Consider the following 22,115-nt stretch of genomic DNA (forward strand, 5'->3'; position numbering starts at 1 on the left):
ACTACTAAAGCACATAGCATGGACAGATTAGATTCAGTACATTATTCTCGCTACTTAAATGGATGGTTGGGGGGGGCAGGTGGAGGGATGGGTTAAATAGGTGATAGGGATTAAGGAGTGCACCTGTCTGATGAGCTCCAGGTGATGTATGGAAGTGCTGAATCACTATATTGTACACCTGAAACTAAGACTGTATGTCACCTAACTGAAATTAAATAAAAATTAAAAAAAAATATTCTCTCTTTCAGTATGTTTGCAAAATAAGTAGTTTGCAAATCATATTCAACACTCATATATTATAGGTGGGGATCTACTATAAATAATTATGACCTTGGGAAAGCAACTGGTGCTCATAGGTAGGTAAGTAAAAGTTCTATAAACATACATTTCTCTTAACCTAATAATTGTACCATAAAAATTTTCTTATAGAAAAAATTTATAGTTTAAGTATATACAGAATACTTTACTACTTGTGAGTAGTGTTAAAAAATACTCGGCCACTCATTCATCTACTCATATAGTAAAACAGGATATATAATAATTTTTAACAAAGCTTATGGTGTTGAGTGAAAATACATGCAATGATTACAGATGTTTAAAAAGAATAGAGGAAAAAAGATGAGAAAGAAATACACTGAAACAGTAAAAATAAGTACCTCTAGTAATGGAATTAGTAATAATCTAGTAAAACAATAAGCTGCTGCCAGAATACATCACCTTCCTGGTTATAATCTGACCTAAAGTGAGGGAAAAACAACTGACTTTTATATAGAAAGAGCTTAATGGCTCTGGTTTATATTCTTTTTCTTTTTCTTTTTAATAGATTTTATTTATTTATTTTTGAGAAAGAGAGAGAGAGGGTGCATGTGAGTAAGCAAGAGCGGGGAGGGGAGAGGGACAAGCAAACTCCCTGCTGAGCAGGGAGCCTGATGCAGGGCTCCATCCCAGTACCCTGGGATCGTGACCTGAGCCTGAGCTGAAGGCAGATGCTTAACCAGCCACCCAGGTGTCCCCTGGTTTAAATTCTTACTCTGCTATTTATAGGCTGAGTGAATTGAGAAAAGTAAATATTTTCCTTCCTGGGCTATTGGGGGTATATCTGTTCTTCAAAATTTACAAGACTACAGCTGCAAGAGAAGGGGAAGTGGCTGCAGGAGTGGTAGGGCAGTATCACTGCATATAACTGAAACAAGATTAGGCCTTAATGAGATAACTGATACAAAATGATGGTTACATGTGGCTCAATATTCCATTGCCTTTTTGTGTTAACTTCCATAATAAGTAAATATAAAAATACAACAAAATAAAACTTACAGAACACTTCCAGAGGTTCCTCACCCCTACAAGAGAAGAAAAATAGTATAGCTAAAAGCTTGGCTCAATAACCTGGTTTTTCTGTATTTTGGATATGTTTTCATTTTTGCATTTTTGAGCAATGCTAGGCGTTATTCACAAAAGCAAGTCCATTCTATAAAAGGCTGCTGTAAAGAACCCTGTCTGTTCTGAAACCTAACTCCTGACAATGCCTATATAAGGGTGACAGGCATGTTAGAAATTATGTGTCCCACACTTCCCATCATTCACACTGGACAAAAATTTTTTAATTTCCCCCCACACCTAGTGGTCATATTTTCTCATGTTAACAGCAAGTTACTGAAACACTTTCTGAAAACAGCTTTTCACTCTGGTAAGAAAACATATTTTTCATAATTTCTCAATGAGAATTGTGAACTTGTTAAATAAGTCTGGACCCAGCATATATCAAATCTCAGCATATCATATTTGCAGCCAGTCCATGAACAAGAGAATATACAAATAATGTATAATATATAGGGGCTTTGTGAGCAACAATTGCAAATACAATGAAAATCACAACTTCCTAAAAGTAAGCACATATGTACAGAAATATACAAATTAAACTTGCATTTTATACCAATACCTAATCAATATACAATATAAAGGATATGCAGAGATTTCTTACTCTCAAACTACACCATAGCCTTTAATTTTTCAGCAAAAATCACCACAAACATGAAAAATAAAATTTACTTTCAAGTTAAGAGTTTTCCTGGACTATCATGGCAAGGAGAAGAAATTTGACCTTGAGAACACCAAAAATACCTGCCTATTCAAGATTCTATAAGATAAAGTTTATGTAGAGGGCTCAAGCCATCTATTTAAGGAAACAGACAAAATTCAATCTCTGTCTTGAAGAGCTGTACAATCTTATGAGGTTAACAAAAAGTCAGATGTGAAATAAATAGTGAATGTCCTGGAGTTCCATTACTCTTACATGAGCACTCTGTCCTGTTCAATTCAAAGGGATATCATATAGATCACCATTTTTCCATCACCTAAATCTCCTCATGATCCTGCCTGACCTTAAATTCTTTCTTCTGTACCTTAGTTCCTAAATCACTGGAGTCTTTTCTAAAAAATCTACTTCTGTCTTTAGCTGTTACTTCAACCCTGGATTACTAATTTTTAAGTGATCACATCATAGTTTCACAGCAAGATTTGTCTGGTTCAAGAAAGATTTTAATTCTACATTTAATTTTTTTCCATATTTCACATATTGGGCTCATAGGGTGATGGAAACGAATTTTTGTGTAAGTAAAAGTTCTGATTCAGATTCTACCTGAAAAGTATGGTTTATAAAAATTATTAAATACTCTAAATGGGTAATAAACAACATATTCATATTTTAAATTCTCTTATTAAAATATAAAACTTCTATAAAGACTAATTTTATGTAATCTACAATGTTATAAAATTTTATTGAATTACATGTTCTCTAGACAATCCATGAGCCACATGGCTTTATTATCAACTAAAAACTTGTAGAGTTAAAAAAAAAAACCTTCTCATCACTACACATTAGATTTCCATTTGCTAATGTGTAAAATGGGAATGTTAACAATACCTGTCTCATAAAGCATTTTGAAAAACAACTAAAAATATCTATGCCAAGAGCTTAATATTTAGCACAATGCCAAGTGCACATTACAAACTTCAAATTGTTAACCTAGGAACAGGCAGTAACTCTTGCAACATAACAGAAACTATTCAAGAGTATCTACTGAGTGAATAGGCTCTCACAGGCAAAAGTACTCTTAGAATACTACTTGCAGTAAGTAAATAATAAAACAGAGCTCAAATAGTTAATTGAGAGAGATCTCATCCAACTAGCTAACTTTTGGTAGTTTCCTTAGAGCCAAGGTATTCCAAGACTCTTTAATTAAAAATAGAGGGACGCCTGGGTGGCTCAGTTGTTAAGCGTCTGCCTTCGGCTCAGTTCACGATCCCAGGGTCCTGGTATTGAGCCCCGCATCGGGCTCTCTGATCCACGAGAAGCCTGCTTCTCCCTCTCCCACTCCCCCTGCTTGTGTTCCCTCTCTCGCTCTCTCTCTGTCAAAATAAATAAATAAAATCTTTAAAAAAAATTAAAAAATAGAAAACAAAAATAATAATCATCTCTACCTTAAACATCTCCAAAGTGTTTCTCCTACTGACCTTTTTGGGTTCACCAATGGTAATCAACTTTGTTTAACATGTCATATGTGAATAAGTACTCCTTGGTCTGTGTACTCCTCTTTCCCATTTATTCCCAATTAAGCTATCTAATTCAGGGCTTACTACCGCATACCCACGCTCTGACAATAACCTAACTGAGCTCCTTCTACCCAGTGGATTTCAACTCAAATTAGTCCTAGAAGACACTACCAACTAAAAAATCTGAGGTCTTATTTTAATGTCACTTTACTTCTCCCCAACTAAAAATGCTTCATACATCTACTTTTCTAAATCCTTGGAGTAAACAATCCAATACTGCCTTTCTGTGCCTCATTACATGAAGCTCCATACCATTTAAAATGACCTCCTGATGAGAGATGAATAAGCCTTGGTCTTTAGTGCCTTTACTCATGTCATTTCATTGCCTGCATTTTGTAACCATGATGTCACCAACATCCTGTTGTAAAATCTTCACCAATCTACTGGCTGCCAACAATCTTCCTTAAACACTTAAAGCCCACAACTTCAAATTTCTACTAATAAAATAATAGTGTTTGTATCCAGAACATAAATAAATGTCTTGCTCTACATTTCCCCCACCTGCCAAATGCCTTACATTCCCCCAAACTGTATTGTAAACAGCTACAGAAAACTTGGCCATGCCTTACACCTCTCTTCAAGATACCAGTGTCTTGTACACCTACGACCAAGACATTAGACAGTCAATAAATGAGGCCGAGGCTATGGAGAAGAACTAGAGCAAGAACCACAACTGTGAAATCAGAAATACAAAATGGCTCATAGAGAATCCACAGGAATACTTTATAAGAATGTACAATTTACATATCTTATATGCTTCCTACCAAAATAAGATGGTCCAAGAAAGCTGAATTCACTCCTTGGTATGTAACTGTTAAAACATTAAGCAAAAAGGGGCATTAATAACCAAGCACATCTTTGGTCATCCTGAAAATGAACAGAATTCATCCTGAAAAAATACTGGAACAGAAGTAAAATAGATCTGGGTTTTAGTCCTAGATTCACATCTTTACTTCTAATTTCACCAAATCTCATTTCCTCACCTAAAAATTGAAAAGGGTATACTGGCTAATTCCTTCAAGTTTTTATAAAATGCAGATCGATTTACAATAAACTCAGTTCTAACTTATTTAATGTGTGAGTTTCTGAAGATTAAAAAAAGAAGAAAGTATATGCTATCTTCTTTCAAGGAGCTTAATCACATAAAATGAACATGACACTACAATGCAATACATTTAATATTACAGAGGTATGCAAAAGTTATATTGAGAAGGAATGGGCAAGAGTTCACAAAAAGGTGTCATTCCAAAAGATACCCAAAAAAGGATATGTAAGATTGAGTTCCTGCTAGATACCAATGATTTACCCTCCTCGATCACATTTGCTAAAATTTAAGAGGATAAGCTTAGCAAATCACTAATTTCCTAGAAAAAAATCAATCATTAAAAAGAGCTAACCCTTTTTATCAACTTACAAAGTTGGGATTTCTAATTAAGCACATTTTCCCTTAACTTACATAAAATCTATCAAATTTCTAAGTGTATTGCATCTAAATGATCTAGAACTAAGTTCTTACACGCAATGGTAAAGTGCCACCATATAAGTCAACTGCTGCTGAAAGAATTAGAAATTAACTTTATGACATAAAATTTCAGCCTTAGTACATAACACATTACTTTTCACCAAATAGTCAAGATTTTCTAAAATTTGCCATAATGCTCATTTTCTATATAAAATTACTTTTTATAAAATGAAATCATACTTAGTATGACACAAGCTAGCCCAATTTAAAAATTAAAAGCAACAGGTTAGTAACTCAATAATGACATAAGATTTTCTTAAAATTATTATGTGGTCCTTTACCTAAACAATGTCTTTAGTTTCTACCCACTGAGACAATAACTATTAAGTGACCGTTATAAATACTTATATATGTACATACAACTATATATGGGGAGAGAGACAGAGACCCTGTAAGGAGAGAGCATTTATCAAAACATGTCAAACATAGTCTAACAGTTATTAAAACTGGGATTCTGGCCCATTAATAACTTATGGAACAAAACAGATACAAATATATCTTCATATACACAAATGCAGATAAATAATAATAATAACAGAATTTCAAATTGGGGGAAAGGATAAATTGTTCAAGCAATAGTACTATAACAAATGGCTATCCATAGCATGCAGGAAAAAAACTTTATCAGAAATGCCATCAGTTTTACCCTTTACATTATTTCTAATGACTGAAATGAACAGTGTTGACAAGAATAGAAATCTGTACAATTTACAATGAGATTTAATCTGGCAATATGTAACAAAATTTAAACTGTGTAAATTAAAATGTACAAACCAGCAATTCTACCTTTGAAAATACACTGGAAACAGACAAGTGTACAAAGGTATATATCCAATGAATTTTTAACAATGAAAAATCAGAAAGCTCTCAATCATGATCAGTCAAATAAATTATGGTGCAGCTATATGACATTATTTAGACATTTAAATATGTTAGCTCTATACATACTGATTAGTGACATATTTATTATTCAATAAGAAAAACAAGTTACAGTATATGCGATTCTGTTTGTGGATTTTACTGTTATTTTATTAAAACTAATGGTGAGGGAGTACATGTATACGCAAGCATTAAAAAAGTCTGGACCATCGCAACTTTTTCTAGATATGTCTCCTGAAGCAAAAGAAACCAAAGCAAAAGTAAACTATTGGGACTACAACAAAATAAAAAGCTTCTGCACAGTGAAGGAGAAAATCAACAAAACTAAAAGGCAACTTATGGAATGGAAGATATTTGCAAACGACATGTATGATAAAGGGTTAATATCCAAAATATATAAAGAACTTCTAAAACTCAATTCCCAAAAAACAAACAAAATAAAAAATGGGCAGAAGACATAAACAGACATTTCTCCAAAGAAGAAATGCAGATGGCCAACAGACACATGAAAAGATGTTCACCATCACTTACCATCAGAGAAATGCAAATCAAAACCACAATGAGATAATACCTCCCACCTGTCAGAATGGCTAAAATCAAAAGCACAAGAAACAAGTGTTGAAGAGGATGTGGAGACAAAAGAACACTCCTGCACTTTTGGTGGGAATGCAAACTGGAGCAGCCACTATGGAAAACAGCATGGAGGGTCCTCAAAAAGTTAAAAACATAACTACAATTCAGCAATCGCACTACTGGGTATTTACCCCAAAAATATAAAAAGTTATTCAAAGGGATGCATGCACCCCAAGTTTACAGCAGCATTATTACAAAAGCCAAATTATGGAAGCAGCCCACATGTCCATCAACTGATGAAAGGATAAAGATGTGGTGCACGCATGCACGCACACACACACACTCCCCACACACAAGAACATTATTCAGCCATGAAAAAGAATGAAATCTTGCCATTTGCAATGACATGGATGGAGCTAGAGAGTATAATGCTAAGCGAAATAAATCAGAGAAGGACAAATACCATAGGATTTCACTCATACGTGGAATTTAAGAAACAAAACAAATGAAGATGGGGGGAGGAAAAGAGGAAAACCAAGAAATGACTTAACTAGAGAACTGATGGTTACCAGAGGGGCGGTGGTTGGGGAGATGGGTTAAATAGGTGATGGGGATTAAGGAATACACTTATCGTGAGGAGCACTGCATGGTATATGGAATCGCTGAATCACTATATTGTACACCTGAAACTAATAACACTACGTTAACTAACTGTAATTAAAAACAATATAACATCAATCTTTTTACAATGGCTATTTCTGGATGCAGGACTTTCACTTTTCTCTGGTCTCCTTAAAAATCACATTTATAATCAGAGGTAAAGATACTTATTTCCATTTTGAAAAAGAAAAAAACACAACACTTTATGCATCACAAAGAAATAAAGAACCTGAAATATGCTGCCCTAGAAGAGTTGGTCCAACTAAAAGAACAAGACAATGACCCCCATCTGCTGCCCCCATTCTAGCCTCGACTCTGCCATCACAGTGTAGATGTACCTTCTGACTTCTTCCCTACATGGTCATTCATATTTAGTTCTCCAACTGTTATCTTTACATACCTGCAAGAGGGAAAACAGAACTGTTAAAAGAACATGAGATTTGGAATCATAAGAGCTATATTTAAGTCCTATCCCCACTATTGACTGTGTGACCCTGACTAACCTCATCAAACTTACTTTATTTTTTATAAGATTTTTTATTTTTAAGTAAGCTCTACACCCAACGTGGGGCTCAAACTCATGCCAAGATCAGGAGTCACAGAGACTGAGCCAGCCAGGTACTCCTAAACTTAAATTATTTTGATTACAAAAAGAAACTCCCTATCTCACAGGGTTGTTGTGAAATGTAACAAACCTATGAACTATGCAAAATGAAGGGCAATACAAACATCAATTACTGTTGTTGAACTCAGATCTCTGCCCCCAGGCACAGGACTAGCCCTTAGCTGATGCTAAATATCTCCCATTAGCAATCATGTTGTTACCACAAACTTGACATATCCACACTTCAATTCAGTGCTTTTCCTTTAATACTATTCCCTAACTTCTTTTGTCAAAAAAACTATCATTCTCCTGTTTTTCAGAACTTTAGTTTTTTCTAAAGTCTACCCATTTTTCCTCTAGAATCCAACACTTCATTTTCCAATGACATAACCCTTATTTTAGAGCCTGGAAACTATTCTTGCTGCCTTTAAGTTTCCATCTTGCTCCAAGTCTTCCTGAGCATTTGCATCAGTTACAACCACTGTCATCAGGCTGCATCCCTCAAGAATCTTCCCTAGAGCCTCACAGTTGCCTAAAGGAGGACACAAATCAATGGCCTACCATGCTCTGTAGCTTGTTTCTTTGCAGCTATCTCTCCTGCCACCTCAGTAGAGTACCTCACAGTTTCACTGAATTTCATTATCTATCTGCTCCTTTAAGAATGTGAATTTGCCAACTCTGGCTTAAAGCTACATTAATATTAAAAGGGCGGACTTTGAAGCAAGATTTACCTCTATGTGATTGAATCCCATCTCTCCCAATGAGGCTCAGATAACCTGTACACATCAGTTTACCATCCATAGACTGAAATGATATCTTTTACACAGTGTATTTCAGACTCCTTTACTGTGCAAGGACTATAATAAAAGCTCTAAAAATGGTGGCGATTATAACTTTTAACTAAACTCCAACATTCATGGACTTCATAATTACACCCTAGTTTACCTTTCTAGAAATATCTCTATTCCTGTACATGAAACTTATATTCTCTTTATATACCCCTGCCGAATACAATTCCAATTTCTGCTAATATGAATTTTACTCATCCAACTATGGTCCAAAAACATGGTTCTATTAGTACTTCTGGGAAGTTTTCCCTAACCACAGGTGGCCCACAGTACTCTTTTTCCTCTGCATTTACAGAGCTCTTACTAGCTATATAAGGTAGTAGGAATTATCATAGGAAAAAAAAACTCACATCATAAAAGGACATTTGTTCCACCTGGATCCTCTTTGGATAAATCAGCTATAATGAGGGGGAGAAGGAGATAAAAAACCATCTCCTACACCTGTGAAAAACACTGTCTATCCAACTTATCAATTGGAGATTAATTTACAATTTCCTCTTTGAGAGACTGCCACCAGAATGATTAGGTCAGCTATTCCAGTTTATTGTCAACTATTCAAAATTTAGAACTAGCTTCCTTATGGGGAAAACAAAGGGAAAAACCTCAATTTCTGACTTTGCAAACTGAACACCTTCAGTCATTATTCATTCTCTATTCATTAAATATTCAACATAAGCCAGAAACTGTGCTAGGTGCTGGGATTACAAGTCCCCACAAGTCGCTTTCAGGTCTAGCAGAATTCACAAAATTTGGATGAACTAGGTATGTTAGACCAAAAGTTCTGTAGAGAAAGAACAAGAATTAGGAATAATTTTGTCTGATTTGTAACTCTGCAAATTGCAATTTGACCTCAATGAGGGGTCACTCTGTGCTGCATCAGTGAAAATGTTCACCACAAACAGAACGTCTAGGTTACCCAGGGGACTAAAAACTGGACTTCAAACCCTCCAAATCAGATTATTTCCATCTGATCTTACCCTTTTTTTCTGCCAAGAGGAAAAGAAAAAGAGAAAAAGAAGAGTAGGTCAGTCATTTTCCTCACATTCCCACGAAGAGAACTTTTTCCATAAAAGTTCAGAGCTTCCAAAATGAAGCTACAACTAGACAAGCAACTTCATTTAAGACAGCACACAAAGAATGTAAATAGGAATACTTTTAGTAGTTTGGCTTCAAGTTTTTTTCCTGTGTATACAGAAAAAATGTATGTGTATATATGGAGTTTGGTTTTACAAAAATGAGAAAGCATCATGCATACTACTATACACCTTGTTAGAACTGAATAACAATGTGGGAAGCTTTCCATCAATACATATAAATGTATTACACATTTTGCTGTCCTGCCATTCATAAAAATTATGTACAATGCATGACTTACAGATAACCTGAATTTGGAATATTAGTAACAATCTAAAAAACAGAAGTCTCAATACAGAATATAATTAGATTTGTCATTCTGAATTAGTCTCATTCATAAAAATTTAATTCACTTTGTAAGTATTATTGCATTTAAACATGTTTTTTCATATATGCTATGTCATTTGATAACTTCTGCTTAAAAGAAATCCAAAAAAGCCATTAAGATGAATTTAAGTCTAGTTTGCTAGAAAACTCCAAATCTGCATGGAAGCCACATCCATTTGGAATATAACATCCAGGATTGTGCATGGCATAATTTTTAAGGGATGGGAAGATCAAGTTGTGACACTCCCTTTGTTTTTTTTATTTTATTATGTTATGTTAATCACCATACATTACATCATTAGTTTTTGATGTAGTGTTCCATGATTCACTGTTTGCATTTAACACCCAGTGCTCCATGCAGAACGTGCCCTCTTTAATACCCATCACCTGGGTAACCCATCCCCCTTCACCCCCCTCCCCTCTAAAACCCTCAGTTTGTTTCTCAGAGTCCATAGTCTCTCATGGTTCATCTCCCCCTCCAATTTCCCCCCCTTCATTTTTCCCTTCCTACTATCTTTTTTTTTTTTTAACATATAATGTATTATTTGTTTCAGAGGTACAGGTCTGTGATTCAACATTTTTACACAGTTCACAGCGCTCACCATAGCACATACCCTCCCCTATGTCTATCACCCAGCCACCCCATCCCTCCCACCCTCCACCACTCCAGCAACCCTCTGTTTGTTTCCTGAGATTAAGAATTCCTCGTATCAGTGAGATCATATGATATGTCTTTCTCTGATTGACTTATTTTGCTTAGCATAATACCTTCTAGTTCCAGCCACGTCCCTGCAAATGGCAAGATTTCATTCCTTTTGATGGCTGCATAATATTCCATTGTATATATATATACCACTTCTTCTTTGTCCATTCATCTGTTGATGGACATCTGGGCTCTTTCCATAGTTTTGGCTATTGTGGACATTGCTGCTATAAACACCGGGGTGCACGTACCCCTTCAGATCCCTACATTTGTATCTTTGTGGTAAATACCCAGTAGTGCAATTGCTGGGTCATAGGGTAGCTCTATTTTCAACTTTTTGAGGAACCTCCATACTGTTTTCCAGAGTGGCTGCACCAGCTTGCATTCCTACCAACAGTGCAGGAGGGTTCCCCTTTCTCCACATCCTTGCTAACATCTGTCGTTTCCTGACTTGTTAATTTTAGCCATTCTGACTGGTGTGAGGTGGTATCTCACTGAGGTTTTGATTTGGATTTCCCTGATGCCAAGCGATGTTGAGCACTTCTGCATGTGTCTGTTGGCCATTTGGATGTCTTCTTTAGAAAAATGTTCATGTCTTCTGCCCATTTCTTGATTGGATTATTTGTTCTTTGGGTGTTGCTTTGATAAGTACTTTATAGATTTTGGATACTAGCCCTTTATCTGATATGTATGGCACTCCCTTTAAATGTGAACGCAGGTTTTCTAAACTCTTAATATTCACCTAATTATGTCTATAGCAAAAGTGTTATAGTTCTATGCTTCATTTTATAATAGTTACCTAGTTTAAAAATGAAATCAAAATTATATATAGCAAATACTGAATTAGCTTCATTCTATTAAACTATATGTAAACATACAGCAATATCAAAAAAAAAAGGATGTGCACAACTGGAATTTGCAGAATAACGGCTAAAGCAACCATGGCTATATTAACAGTACGGTACTGATCTAATATTGCAACAGATTTTCTGGATACTTGCTGATCAATTATTATGTGTAGAATATGAGGGAAAAAAATAATGCACATAGTCCCAAACCAGCAACAAAGACATGGAAATGGGTCACAATTATTTTCATCCCTTAACATAATTACAAGCCAATAAAATTCAAGAATTCAAGAGAGCAAAATCATGGGAGTGGGAAGGAGGGTGGGGTTGTTACTCCATAACCCTCAGGGTACTCACTAAACAGCTGTGAAAGAAACAAACCAATGAAAGGGTGCATGAAAGCACTCACATACTAGGAAAAAGTAATTTAAAAAGACCTCAACTTTACTGAGGGATGGAAAGAAATACCGTTCTCTCAGGGACCACACAACAGAGGTCTACTTACAGGCAATTAGGTTTATTAGGCCCACAATAATAAACAAATTAGAAATGTGATAATTAAAATTTACATACTTTTATCTACAACAGTAAGTACACATCCTCCACCTAGCACTCTACAATCTGCTTCTCTAGCATTATATCTATTCCAGTGTCTGAAAGCAGCCAGCATTTGCAATTTATCTTCTTTAAAATTTCCCATAGTTCAAAATTTCCTACAATCTTATATACAAAGCTGACATACAAAGTTCTTATTCATTATTCATGCTGCAGGAGCTAAAACTGTGTGTTGTAGGGGTTTAACATTTCTTGAAAACATAAATGAATGTAGGTACAAGCTGCCTTCTAGCCTTGCTGGGTTTCTTGGAACAAACGTCTGTGCCTTTGCACATGCAGGGTTACAGTACATGACTGTTTCCTTACTATTTACCCACAAACCCAGAGTATCTGTAGAGCCCTCACTATCACCATTCTCAGAGCCCACTCATTTCTATTAGTCCACCCAGTAACCTTTTCACTTTTTCTTGTATATGCCAATTATCTCAGAGCCTTCCCATTTACTATTCGTGCTGTCAAGAATGTTCTTGTCCCAGTCACACAGCTAGCCTCCTCACTTCTCCTGGGTCTTTATTCCAAAGTTACCGACCGGTGAGGACTTCTGTGCCACTTTATCTAAACCCCCCAATCCTGATACTCATCTCCTCCCTTCTGTTTTCTTTTTTCCCCTTTCTAGCATATATCTCTTACTCCATATTTTTCTTGAATGTTCACTGCCAAATTCCCAGCATTTCTTGACCAGTGCCTGGCACACAGTAGGTACATGATAAATCCCAAGCCAAATTTGTTGAGGTGGCTAGGCCATTTTTTAAAGAAAAGTGAAATGACTTATCCATATCAGACCATGCTTCTAAAAATATCCCCTAGACTCCATAAAAACCCAAATCCCCTTTCATAACTTTCTTTCAAAGTTGCAATAATGCTCCAATAGTGTAATTATATTTATATAGGACTCCAATTTCCTATAAGGCAAAAACAATTTCTTACACATTCTTATCTTCCTTGTAATAACTGGTTCAATTGTCTGTTGTAAGTAATAACTGCATGAATGAATGTGTGTAGAAAGGGACTGCTAGATTTTCACTTGAGTTTTTTTTTTAAGATTTTATTTATTTATTTGACAGAGAGAGATAGCGAGAGAGGAAACACAAGCAGGGGGGAGCGGGATAGGGAGAAGCAGGCTTCCTGCTGAGCAGGGAGCCCCATGCGGGGCTCAACCATGGGATCATGACCTGAGCTGAAGGCAGACTTAAGGACTGAGCCACCCAGGCGCCCCTTGCACTTGAGTTTCTTCAGCCACTATCATCTATACTACAAACGAAAGGCTTACGTGGGTTAGAGAATAGCCTTATCCAAACAAGAACATTTTACTAGATATTCCTGTTTAAAAAAAACATTTGTAGTTACATACAACTGCAAAGTAAAGCATATAGCAGGTGCTCAAACATTTGCTGAATGCATGAAAATTTAAAGACAGTCTCAAAACCAGAAACCAAATAAAAGCTCTGCTCAAGCTTACATAATAAAAACTTAGGTTCAGAAGTGTGGCTCTTCAAAAACAAAGGTCTTGTGTCCTCTGCCCTTTTGGACCTTATGAATTTGATTTGCTATAAAAGTCAATCTGTCACCCATTCTGAACTTGTATTTGTTAACAAGGGCCAGAAAAATTTTCTGAGACAAGAGTACTGCTTCACTGTCTTCCCTGACATCCAACAACAGCAGAAGAACTAGGCCAGTAATTAATCCTAAATTTGACTAACATAAAAGACTCAAAATCGACAAAATAAAATTACTTTTAAAAAGTGGACTGAATCCATATCTAATTTCCATCAACAGATATTTATCAACATAAACACCAACATAAAGCATCTCTTTTATAAAACTAGTTAGGCTTTAAACACAACACTAAAATTTTAAAAAACCATGACAGGAATGTTACTGAGAAAATGTGTTCATTTAGGCCACATTCTATTACAACATTAAATACAGAAAGCAAACATATCTTCCCACCCCCAGCTTACAAACCAAATAACCCCCAAAATAAAATCCTTATGGTACTTTCGCTTCCCACAGTAATATCTTATCAAAATGGGAAAGACCCCCTTTGTATGAAATATCGAAATATAATAATGTGATCCTTGATTAAACCCAGATTTGTCTATTTATATTAAAAGTCGTCTCCTCCTAAATTGCTAACTTTCCAACCCTTCGGATAAATCCAACAATCAGCATCAACACACAAAAACTTAGAAACTATACAATAAAATGATAAGCCCATTTTCATAGGGCCCAAATCATTGCTCTGTGTATAGTAAACTTGACGCAAACATTGTTATCTAGCTTAACGACTTGTGTAGTAATGAGACTCTACCAACAGTGAGCACATTAGTCTTCCTCGGCATCCAGGCACACACCACTTCGTGGTATGACCACACTTTAAAAGAGTCATGATGGAAAAGACTAGATTACGAAACCATAAACAATAAACATAGTACATCCACCAGGCGGTGGAAGAAACTATTCCCTTCAAAAGCTGCCATTTCTCCTGTTGTTCTCCTGCTTCTACTAAGGAAGTTGTGAAATCCGCAAACACACCCCATCCCAAGTCTATCGGTGGGGCCGGCGGAGGCTGAGTCATTCCTAGGAGTAACTTTATACCGATCCTCGCACTCCGGGGTCGGGACAAAGGCATCTCTCCGATCCTCCCGCTGTGCGCTTCGTTCGGCCTCGGCCCAATTCCACTCCCCGGTTTCTCAAGTCAAAGACAGCATTAAGGCTAAGCCTGGCAGTGGTGACGACAAGGGAGGATACGTGCCGGTGGGTTCGGCGTCCCTCGCCCTCGGCCACTCCCGAAAGTCGGCCCGGGGCTGCCCGAGGCGCGTACAGGGAGGGACCGTGGCGGCCACGGCCGAGAAAGCCGCAGGTAGGCCTGCACCGGGCGAGCCCGCCCCACACCTCCCGCAGCCCAGTGGGGCTTCGACTCAAACCGCGTGTCTCCTCAGGGGCTGTCGCGCCAGGGAGGCAGCCGCAGGGCAACACCTGCCGCGGCCGGATGCGCCGGACCCGCCGGCGCACACCCTGCGAGCGCGCGGCGCTCAGCCCGGTGCGGACCCGGGCGTCCCCGGCCCCCGGTGCCCAGGCTCGCCGAGCCGCCCCGGTGCCAGATGGGGGAAGGGGCCACGGGCGGCGACGGCACTTACCTGGCAGCACCTCCTCCTTCCCCGGCGGCAGCAGCAGAGCCGGCAGCCCCTGGCACCATCTTCCGCCGCCGCCTCGTCCTCGGCGGCGGCTACCAGCCGTCCATCGGGCACCGCCAACCGACACAACCGCCGGCGTCCCAGGTGCCGGTCGCGGCCCCGAACTCCGGGCGGGAGGGAGGGGTCGGGGCGGAGGGGGGACGCTGTCAGGCCCCTCGGCTCTGGGTCGGGGGCCGGGGGTCAGGGGGCCGCGGCCAGTCAGAGCCGAGGGGCCGGGGCGACTCGAGGACCCCAAGGCAGCGCCGAGGGCTCGGCAGGGCCGCGGACACGGCCGCGGTTAGGTTTGTTATTGTCGACTCCTTCCCTTCCTCCGCGGAGCATGCCGGGAAACGGTGGGCGGGGGGAGGGGTGCACCCGCTGGCCCGGGCGGTGCGGAGAGGCGCGCGCAGGTCCGGAAGTCGGCAGGCAGCAGGGAAGGGGGGCGACTCCGCCCACAGTCGCCGTCGGCAGGCCTGTGAGTTGGCTGTCCTCTTGTGACCCGGGGAGACCGCTGGGGCGGCCTGTTGCTGTGCGAGCTGTAGTCCGGGCGCTCACTGCCCCAAGGTGATCTTGACCTTGCTTGCTACAGCGAGTTGGCCTGGGTTGGGCCGACCCCGCCGAATTTTGGATTAGCCCCAGGTTAAACAACTTATCTCTTTCAACCTGTCGCGGAGGAGCGGGGCCCACTGAGGGTCCGTGTCCTCGTCGCCTGCCCGCACATTGGGCCAAGGTCTGTAAGAGGATGACGTACTGGCTGTGCGGCGGGGCAGGCTAGACTGCCACCACCATACCCCCACCGCTGGGACTGCGAGCGGCTGATAAGTGTCTCGGGTAACTCTCTAAGTGTGGGGCGGCACAATTTTTCCTCAGACCAGGTAAGGCAAAGAAAACGTCCAAGAAACAAGAGAGTTAAGGTTTGGTCGATTGGAATGAAGGTGTAAGCGGCAAGACCACCAATTTTCAGCTCTATAAATATTGAGTTTGTTCTCGAATGGGTTAGCATGAGTACTCTAATGGGCGGGGAAACAATTTCGGTGGAATCCTGAATTTGTGAAGATGAACACTCACAAGCGATGACTTGAAGCCACAAGGCTTTGAATATTCAAATGTGGTTAGCAGAAGTTACACGTAGAATAATTATATAATACTCTTTAAATTCCTTTTATATCCAGACATATGGTACGAGTCAAAGTTTAGAGGTGCTACCAATGTCAGAGGGCTCCTTAGTTGGGTTTGCATAAAAAATTAGTGTTGTTACCGTTTTCAAGAGCACCAAAACGGAATAAATACTATTAGGAAGCAAAATTTGCAGTCCTTCATTTATCACGTGGAAACTGACTTAAAACACTGAACGACTGGTAGGCATTAGGGATTTTCAGTTTCCTTCACACCGGTTTCTGAAAGTTATGTTTGAGAACACCTTATTTTTACCACTTTCTTTTTAATTTTACACTCCTGCATATCCCAGAGAGAATCTTGTCTTTGGCAAGTCGTTTCACTTGTTTAGTTTTTTTTTTTTTTTAGGCTAGAGTTTTATACACCCAGCAAGATACAGCAGAGAAGTGAATATTAAGAGACTAATTTGTTCTTATGCCTTGGGGGGAGGTACGAACTGGCAAGACTGAAGAAGAGGGATGCTGATTTTATTAGTCAGCATTGTAACCAGCACACGGAAAATAGGTGGTGGAGAGATTTTGCCAGAAAATTTGTAAGCAAAACAAACTATTAGGCCTGTAAAGAATATAGGGCTGTTTAAACTTCTCTTAGTTACCACTGACATTTATCATTACAAATACAATACAGCTTAGAATGTGAAAACATCACTGAACTATGTGGGTGGTAATCTGTTAAATAATAAAATGTTTTAAATGTTATTTGTCTCTCTGACCTCTTTCTTTGGAAAAAAAAAAGTTTCAGTCCTCATCTTCTCTTAGTCATAGGTTGGAAGAAATGATCAGAAGTGATTGGTTCATACCTTAAAAATTTACATCTTCTCCAGAGGTCAAGAGTTTATACGCATTCAGTGTTGTTTCTTAGTGATAAGTATAAATATTTTAACATTAGCTTTGTTATATATATGCAGGTATCTGCAGTAAATACTATTACAAGTTACTGATACTGCTTATGTCTATAGTAATAAGTTTCAACAAGTTGCATTTTCTTTCCTACCGAGGATATTGAAAACCCAACGTATTCTCCCTTTCTTAGTAAATTAAACCAACAAAAGTCCCTCATGCAGCATTACTTCTCTGCTAGGCTTCTTGATAGGAAGTCCACAATCTACAGCCTCATTTCCGCCACTGTTCTTTTCTCACTAAAATTGCAAACAAGTTAATAGGGACCTCCAAAATATTGTGCTAAATGGACTGTGCTGATACTTTATTTGAACTTTCTAAGGCATTTTGTATTTTAAATTATTCAATCTTTAATTCCCTTCTGTTTGCAGCATCTCCCTCTTTGCTCTTAAATCTCTGTCCTTTCATTTGGTTCTCTTCCAAATTCTCAAGTAATTATAATACAACGTAAATGATGCAAATATTCTCTATGGGAGAAGACATGAGAGACTTAATCTTGTCCTCATTACATGATTATTTTTTAATTTAATAAGCATTTAGGTCTTTTAATAGATTTATAGTGAGGGCAAAAGAAGCTGGTTCTCTTTAGGAGTACTTAGGGATTACACAGAATCTACAGAGAAACACCGGAGGTACTTCAACTCAGTTCAGATCTTTAAAATCCTATTTTTCGTTCAGGTCTCCATTTTAGTGTCACTTTCTTTTATCTATCTATCTGTCTATCTATCTATCTATCTATCATCTATCAGCGCACAAGCAGGGGGAACAGCAGGCAGAAGAAGAAGTAGGCTCCTCCCTGAGCAAGGAGCCCGATGGGACTCTATCCCAGGATCCTGAGATTGTGACCTGAGCCGAAGGCAGACACTTAACCGACTGAGCCACCCAGGCGTCCCTCAGTGTCACTTTCTCAGGGAGTCCTTCCCTAACATGCCTGTAGTTTCTCTAGATTATTATATTTTTTACTATTTGTCTAACATGCTGAAATATGTCCTTTTTTAATAGAGGAACCATTATCCTAATATGTGATGTACAGTGTGATGTGCATACAAACATTTGTTGACAATGCCCTACACTTTTTTTCAGGCCTTCAATTTATACTTAGACTCACCTCAACTAGTCTCCATCATTTACACCATCCAAGACTAATCTGATCATGTCTCTTCCCTAACCATCTTCATTGGTTTTGTTTTGTATATTGGATACAATTTAAATTTTTTAACATAACTTAAGAATCTCTCCATTATATAGCAACCCATCTCCAGCTATATCTCCTGGCACTTTTGCCCTTTACACGTGTGAGTTTCCTCCTTCAGGAATGTTCATCCCACCTTGTTCATTTTTCAAAGTCATTTTTTAAAACAGCTTGGACATCAGCCAGCTTCTAACTTCTGGGCAGTATAGTGATCCACACATCCTACTACCTCTGCTCCACACCACACAACTATGAGTTTTTGTCTCTCCTCAGTCTATGAAACTCTTAGGTTTAGGAACTATGAATTATTAATTTTCAAGTTCCTAGAACTTTCTAGAGAGCTTGGCACATAATTAGCAATTAATATTTATATTGAAGATTCACTAGGAAGTTACTATGGAAAATTCCTGCTTTCAAATATCGCAAAGGTTTGTACAGGGGGCCATTCAAAAATCACTGTAGTGACAAGTTTAAATGACATTAATTCCTTATCCAGAATACATCAAGATATTGGGGAGGTCACAGTTTACAGCTTAATCACAATTTTGTTAATTCTGCCTGATTTGGGATTTTATTCTGCATGCATTAGATATTTCTCAACTTAGTGTCAATTCTCTCATTTTCTTTTAGGTTATGTTCAAACAGCCAGCAACTGCGATTAACATAATTTGACTTTTTTCAAAGAATGAATCAGTTAGCCATTTTTAAAGGTTAACTCCTTTTAAAAAGTTCTGGATTTTGTTTTTAAGATCATAGCTAATGATGTATAAAACATGGTCATGCACTACTTAGAGGCTTCTGGCACTATGATTATTAAGTTAATGTTTTTAGTACTATTTACAGACGTTAAAGCTGCCTTACTCGGTCTGTTGGCACTCACATATTATTAATGATGATGATGATAGTAAACTTATGAGTGTTTATCTTCAAAGCTAGTGATGAGCTTGATGAGCTAGTGAGCAACACTGTTTCTAATGCTGTAACACAATACTTCTAGCATGCTTAATTTTTAAACGGATTTAAAGCAATAGATTGAGACAAAATATTTTTAGTCATTCTTCACATGAAGTTCTTGTCTCTTGTTACTTTGAAGAGCTTTTTTGTTTTTTTTTAAAGATTTTATTTATTTGACAGAGAGAGACACAGCGAGAGAGGGAACACAGCAGGGGGAGTGGGAGAGGGAGAAGCAGGCTTCCTGCGGAGCAGGGAGCCCGATGTGGGGCTCGATCCCAGGACCCTGTGACCATGACCTGAGCCGAAGTCAGGTGCTTAACGCCTGAGCCACCCAGGCACCCCACTTTGAAGAGCTTTTTAACAAAATGTCCAAAGATACAGCTGGACTGTCTTTTTTTGTTTTTTTTTTAAGTATTTATTTATTTGAGAGTGGGGGAGAGAATTTGAAATAGACTCTGCACTGCGCACAGAGCCTGACGCGGAGCTCGATCCCCCATCCGCAAGATCATGACCTGAGCCAAAACCAAGAGTTGGACACTCCACTGACAGCCACCCAGGCTCTCCTCAGCTGGACTGTCTTAAAGCAAAACCTTATCAGTTCTGCAGACATAGATTAAACTGAAACATCAAATGGTAGTTGGACTTGAGGCAGTGTCTTTCAGAGGTCTTTTAATGTGACCCACATTAAAAAATACATTTTAACATTGTGACCTGGTGTGTACATACAGGCCTCTATCAATGAAACCATGTTTTATGAAAACAAATACTTGTGATGCACTCGGATATTTTTTTTCACTCTGATATTTTCTATTTTTGTTCCAGTGCTAGTCTTGACCCACTAAATTGATTTTACCACCCTCCAATGGCTTTAAAGATCTTAGATTCAGTGACATAGGCCCCAAACCTTGAGATACTTTGCTTCTGATTTTTCCATCAGTTCTTCCTATTTAGATTATATCCATCCATAGTCAAGTTTGTGATTATGTTTATTAAAATAACCTAACTGAAGCCAGTGCAACACTAGTGAGTGTATCTTAGATGACAAACATGCAAACATGGGCTTTATGTTTATAAACCTTTTTATTTGTCTTAGTAGCTCTATCCAGTTTCTATTAATTTTCTCCGTATTTACAGATGAGGAAATGAGAAGTTAAGTTACTAATTCCTTCTGGGTAATGCTCTTTAGCCAGTAACTGTTTCGGCTAATTTATGAGCCCAACCAATTCAACAGGCTATATCCTTGAACACTATACTATGCTGCCCCTTAATTTGGTGGACTCCTGAAAGGGGGAAAATTAAAAAATTTTAAGTCTAGCAGTAGGTTATAGAGTCTCAGCACTATTAGCGTTTTGGGCCAGGTAATTTGTTATGCGGGGCTGTCTTCTATATTTTAGGATGTTTAACAACATTCTTAACTTCTACCCACTAGATGCCGGTGGCACCCCCAGTGATGACAACCAAAAATGTCTCTGGACGTGTTGTAGTGTTCCCAAAGGGACAAAGTCACTCCCTTCCCAGAACCACAGGCTAAAGCCTGGTACATCTATATAATGAAATGCATTGTAGTCTTTAAAATTGTATTTTAGAAAAATATTTAATCACAAAATATTCTAAGTTAAAAATACAGAACTATACTCTTTTTAAGGTGCACTTTTTTTTTTTCATATTTTAATATCTCTGAAATCTGGGTGCATTTAACAATGAATAGGGTCCTACAGTCTTGTTAACCAACTGCCATTCATTACCTGTTTATTCAAGATACCAAAAAAACTAGCTTAGAAAAAAAAAAATGACCCTAAAAACGATGGTGAAGCATTCTTTTGAACCCAAGTTTTCTCATAATTTGACTTTTTTCAAAGAATGAGTCAGTTTCACAAAAGTTTGTGGAGAGGGGTGGGAAAGATGATGAATCAGACATGGTGGACAAGCATAATGAAAGGCAGTCCAAAGCATGCTCTATCCAAAGAATTGCAAAGCCAGTACAGGAGTCTGGCACCATGACTTGCTTCATTATGGATTCACAGGAAATACCTGTTGCCAATGCTTTTACTGGTGAAAAGGATGAATTGTATGGAAAAACCAATGTATTTTATTTACATATATTACTTGTGTAATATTTACTTATATTTTCCTTTTTATGTATGCACAAGATCAATGATAAAAAACAAGTTAGTAAAGTCTAACAAAGCTTTTTATTTTTATTTTTTTAGATTTTATTTATTTATTTGACAGAGCGAGCGAGAGAGCACAAGCAGGGGGAGCAGGAGGAGAGGGAGAAGCGGGCTCCCCGCTGAGCAGGGAGCCCGATGTGGGGCTCCATCCCAGGACCTTGGGACCATGACCTGAGCCAAACGCAGATGTTTAACCATCTGAGCCACCCAGGCACCCCTAAC

At 38.4% G+C, this 22,115-nt stretch overlaps 1 protein-coding gene across 6 annotated transcripts in view; it reads right to left on the reverse strand.

Moving 5' to 3' along the window:
* Nucleotides 1-15,594, reverse strand: part of RB1CC1 (RB1 inducible coiled-coil 1) — a 91,307-nt gene extending 75,713 nt beyond the window's left edge. For 3 of the 6 annotated variants that reach the window (XM_027622743.2, XM_027622706.2, XM_027622752.2), the window contains exon 1: nt 15,466-15,594. The gene's annotated coding sequence lies outside the window, so the exon portion shown is untranslated. Of the gene's footprint in view, nt 1-1,314; nt 1,341-4,376; nt 4,424-7,584; nt 7,647-15,465 lie in introns of all 6 variants that reach the window. The other 3 variants (XM_035727289.1, XM_027622728.1, XM_027622711.1) reach the window with 3 other exon arrangements.
* Nucleotides 15,595-22,115: the final 6,521 nt, after the last annotated feature.

This window comes from Zalophus californianus, chromosome 4, assembly GCF_009762305.2.
Source record: "Zalophus californianus isolate mZalCal1 chromosome 4, mZalCal1.pri.v2, whole genome shotgun sequence".
In the NCBI taxonomy this organism is placed as follows: domain Eukaryota; kingdom Metazoa; phylum Chordata; class Mammalia; order Carnivora; family Otariidae; genus Zalophus; species Zalophus californianus.